Raw genomic sequence first — 5,544 nt, forward strand, 5'->3', positions numbered from 1 at the left:
GTGTCGATTCACAGGAGGCACTCTGCAATGATCCATATTACGCATGCCCTAACCACAAGAACAAAGGTCCTCCGCCATCACCCTCGCCACCACCACCACCAATAATGGGAGGCTACTGTGGAGAAGGTGCAACACAATTTGCTATGTGACCACACTACTAGGACGACCCTATCTTATTCACATGGTACATCTATGTGTTTGTTGTTTGGTTTAATTACCTAAGGCATGTTAGGTTTAGTCGAAGGAACTCTGTACCCTAGTTTAGTACATATTCTCACATGCCATTTCATGTGTTTTGTGTGTTGCATTATATAATACCCTACTTCGTTAGGTTGTGTTTGCAGCACATGATCACATTTCACTACGTCCGCAACATTATACTGAATATTATGACCACAAATAATAAAAACAACTACATAATGAAAAGTCCAATACTATGCCACATTAAACAACACAATAATAATAGAAGTATGTGTCAACAGTAGACAATATTGTTCATGAATAAACTATAAAACTAGCAAGTCATAGAGACTACTGAGTGCAATGAGGCCACTTTTCCTTCCTTAGGGCATTGGGATTCTCCTCCATCACTTCTTTCGCTCGGCGTGCACGCTCAAGCTTCTTCTCTCTCTCTCTCCTCCCTGTACGCAGCAACACGCCTCCTTTCCTCCTCTTCCTTGTGCTCCTTTTTTGCAGCCTCCTCTCCGCGTCTCTTCTCCATCATCTTCTTGTCCTCTGCCTCCCACCACAACAGTTTCTACATCTATTCCTTGTCTTCAGGCTCGATCTCAGTGTCGATCCACTGTTCAAAATCACAGAGCGGTGGAGGGCTCTACAAAAAATGCAATTGTTACAAAACAAAAAAATCATGCAAGATGTCATATGACACAAACATCAATTCCTCACCGTCTTGTTAATGCGGTGCTGATGAAGTGTAGGCTCAAACGCAAAATTGGAACACATCCAATACCTCTGCCTATATGTGTCCTCTTCATCGGACTTGGCTACCTTGCAAGGATCGCCGCAAAAGCACATGGGCACTGGAACACCACTAGGCAGAGGCAATGGGTCGAAGACATTTTCGGTCATCCGGCCATAACTACAATTCAACCAATATCGTTCTAAGAACCAAAAGCAATTAATATTAAACCCTAAACATAGGGTTTCTCATTTGATGCACAACAATGACCCATAACTTAACAACATGCGCTGAGGTTACCTTGGTTTGCTAGCTTTTCCACGCCTTTGCATCCTATGGTTGTATAATACAAATATTAAAAATTGCATGAAACCCTAAGTAATGACGATTCTTAGGGTGAAAAATCCGACTAATATATACAGAATCGATGCGAAAAAAACTAGGAGGGGAACGAGGATACCTTGCTGTCGAAGATCTACGGATCAAATCAAAGTTTCTAATGTCCAATATGTCGATTCGTGAGGTAGGACGAAGTGGGGAGAGAAAAAACCCGAGAGGGAGGAGAAAGAAGAGGAAGAAGGCTCGGGCAGGAAGGTCGGGGGCGGGGTTAAAACGCCACCTCGGCGTCAAGCTCGACGCCAGGATCTATGGCGCCGAGCTGCCTGCCATGTCACTGTCACGTCTGCGTCGAGCCCGCTGACGCCGAGCTAAGGGTCCAAATTTTAAAATCTTACCTCCAAGAACATATTTGTGAAATTTTTTTAAAAAAAAGACTAAAAATAAAAAATTCGGACGGAAAGAAGGCTTTTCTCGTTCTTGCTTCTCCCTTGCCTTTTACCCTTTTCATCATTTAATTCAATCGCCTTTTCAGTTCCGCTCTGACAGTCCCAATTTTATTTTTTTAATTATTTTTTTGATTTTTTTAGCAGATTTTTTATGAGAAACGCTCTCACAGTGCCGTAGCGCCCGCTGCTCCCACGGATGGGCCGTTCTCATTTCACGTATCGGGACCTCCTGCCTGGGCGCCTGGCGCGAGAGTGACGCTTGGCAGGCCGAGCACTGGAATGGGCCAAGATGGGCGGAACTTGCATTCCTGATCCTCTCTAATTAATCTCTCTATACGGGTCGAGTAACAATAACAACAGACTGATACTGTACACAAGATGGCGCGAGAGCATCTCAGAGAGATGCAAATGCAATGCAACAGCCAGAAGGAAACATTTCTTCTTGTTTGGGTTCGCGACATGGTTGGTAGCCAATCACCTTCGTCTCCTCCAAAGGCCAACGCCATGGATGGATCCTTCCTCCCATGGCAGTACAGTACCGGAGTCGGTTGGCACATCAAATGGCTGGCGTGGCGCGGACGCCGTGGTCCCAGCGTCGCATGCATGCATCCGGAATGGCGATCCAGTACCGAAGCGATGACCCACGGTTTTCGTTCCTAGCCGGCTAGCCCCACGAGCAACGCACACGGACACAGTTCCTGCTCCGGACCGGTCTCGCAATTGTATCGTAGGCCCGTCCTTCCTCTGTAGCTGCAAGTAGTAGCCTGTACCCATGGACCAGGCGACCATGCATGCATGTGCCACATTGTTTTCTTCCTCTCTGACTCTGAGCTTGCTTGCTCGCTCTCATCGCCGATCTGGGCGCTGCAGACATGCAGAGGCGGATAGTGCGACTGTGCGAGCCGAGCTACTAGAGGAGTAGCTCTCTGAACAGAACAGGTCTGCGCCGGGCCTTCAATTCGCTTGAAAGTTGAAACCACGGGCGGTTCCAATTCGCTTGAAACAATTCACCTACCAGGGTACCCCTAGTATTCTTCAACGCGGTCGATCGGAGCGGTGCTCGCATCGGCAAAAACCATGGGCAGCGCTACGCTAGGTATACTGAAACCATGGGTCGTTCGTACCGTCAGTCTGTCAGTCACTCAGCCCGCCCGGTGGTCAGCAGGCGGGCTTGATGTTTCATGCATGTGTCCGGCGGGGGAAATCAATGTAAGCGCCTGCCACGATCCGTCCCTGACGTTAGCATTAGCAATAGCAACAGCAAGCATTGCAGCATCGACGTCGCTGGATGGATTCAACGATCAGCGCCGTTGTCGATCGTTTTCTTTTTCCTCCCGGCTGTTGCAACGACCAGCGTTGCGTTGCGTTACGGCCGCGTTGCTGCTAGCGCAGTAGCAGTCACTCTGAAAAGAGTTGCATGCGCCTGTCGGAGTTGAGGAACGACGCTCTCGCCGGTCGCCAGTCGCCAGTCGCCAGTCGCCACCTGACCTGACGGCCCCCATCGACCCACCCCTTTCAGACTTTCAGTGGCGGAGCAGGGAAACGCACGCATCAGAGAGCCTATTCGCGGGCCGATGAGATTTGTCTGCTTTTCGGCCAAGCAAAGTGGCCACTCGCTCCATCTATCCAGAAGACTATGGGGTGTGTTTAGTTACTCCTAAATTTCCAACTTTGACACTATACAAAAAGAAGATTTCTCGTCACATTAAACTTGTGGTACATACATGAAGTACTAAATATTGATGAAATCAAAAACTAAATGCACAGTTTGGTTGTACTTTGCGAGACGAACGTTTTGAGCCTAATTAGTCAACGATTGGACAACTATTACCGAATAAAAACAAAATGCTACAGTATTCTCGACAACTAAACACGGGCTAGAAGCCAAAAGTTGTGCATGCAATTCCCCGAACGAAACGGATGCGGATTCATCACTTTCTCACTGCGGGCTTCCTGCTACAGCAGCTGCCGGATTAAACGCAGCAGCAGGTCCGAATTTTTTTATTTTTAGCTTTTTTTAAAAAAAAAATCACAAATATACCCTTAAAAGTAAGATTTCAAAATCTGAACCCTTAGCTCGGCGTTATCGTTCCCTTAGCTCGGAGCCATCGTTGCTGGCACCGAGCTTACACTACTCGGCGCCATCGTTGCTGATGTCGAGGTTTTAGACTCGACGCAGACGTGACGATGACTTAGCAGACAGCTCGACGCCATAAATCATAACGTCAAGGTTGATGTCGTAGACCCTAACGCCAAGCTCGGAGCAGACATGCATTCACTGATGCCGCGCATTCAGTGAGCAGGCAAGCATCCACAGCAGCAACAAGTACGACTGTACCGTATGAGTTCTCGCATCTCGCGACGACGGAGCTTTGAAATCCATGCGGATGCGCTAAAGGCAGGCGACGGCACGCGGCGCCGGTGTCAGCCCTCAGCCAGCCGGGACAATTAGAGCCTGTTTGGCCGGACTTTCGAGCGGCTCCGGCTTCTCTGACTCCTTTCTTATTCATCTTCTATAGCGATACTATTCACCGGAGCCGTTTTTCTCTTTCCTCCTTTCCTCTCTCACTGATAGCGCTGGAGCCGGAGAAGCTCGTTTTTTTCTCCTCCAGCTCTAACTCCCGCGTGCTACAGTTACGCTATAGTGTAGGAGCCTGAACCGGCGGGAACCCAGCCAAATGCGCCCTTAATCCGCAGCAGCCACAGGCACCGGCGGGGGTGAAATGACCCTGTTTCTGTTTGGCACTTGGCAGTCCGTGCAATTGTATTGTGCATGCCTGCGAGAGCGAGAGAGCCGCACAGTGGCAACGGCAAGTTTGGCTGATTGATTGATAAGAGTAGGTGTAAATTCGCGGTCAGTCAATCGTGTGTGTTTTTTCACAGCAAATTAGTATCAGAAGCCAACTAACAGGTTAATATTTTTCATTTTAAAAGTGCTGTCTTGTGCCTGCATGCATTGCACTGATTAGTGGAGACCCAGCTTGTTCACTGTTTTCTCCTGTCCTGATGATGCTCCCTGCGTGCTTGCCGTTGCCACCGTGAGGCTCTCTCGCTGTCGCAGGCATGCACAACACAGGTCTGGTTTAGTTAAAAACTTTTTTCAAAAAGTGCTATAGTAGCCATAACATCGAATCTTGCGATACCTATATGGAGCATTAAATGTAGACGAAAAAAACTAATTGCATAGTTTAATTGAAAATCGCGAGACGAACGTTTTAAACCTAATTAATCTATGATTAAATACTAATTAACAAATAAAAACGAAAGTGTTACAGTAATTAAAATCTCAAATTTGACCCAACTAAACAAGACCACAATTACACGGCCTGCCGAGTGCCAAACAGAAACAGGGTCATTTCACCCCGCCAGTGCTTGTCGCTGCCGCGGATTAATTGTCCCGGCTGGCTGAGGGCTGACACCGGCGCCGCGTGCCGTCGCCTGCCTTTAGCGCATCCGCATGGATTTCAAAGCTCCGTCCTCGCGAGACGCGAGTACTCATTCGGTACAGTCGTACGTGTTGCCGCTGCGGACGCTTGCGTGCTCAGTGAATGCGCGGCATCAGTGGCCCCGTTCGGCTCGCTCAAATGGCTAAAAAATATTATTCTGACGAAATTATCATAAGAGTAAAATATTGTTCTAACTAAAAAAACAAACTGAACAAGCTGAATATAGGGTAAACCGAACGGGGCCTATGAATGCATGTTTGCTCCAAGCTTGGCGTCAAATTTGGCGTCAGGATCTATAGCGTCGAGCTGCCTTTCAAGTCACCGTCCGTCTGCGTCGAGCCCAAGGCCTCGGCGCCAGCAACGATGGTAAGCTCGGCGTCAGCAACAATGGCAC

Source organism: Miscanthus floridulus, chromosome 2 (genome assembly GCF_019320115.1).
Source record: "Miscanthus floridulus cultivar M001 chromosome 2, ASM1932011v1, whole genome shotgun sequence".
Classification (NCBI taxonomy): domain Eukaryota; kingdom Viridiplantae; phylum Streptophyta; class Magnoliopsida; order Poales; family Poaceae; genus Miscanthus; species Miscanthus floridulus.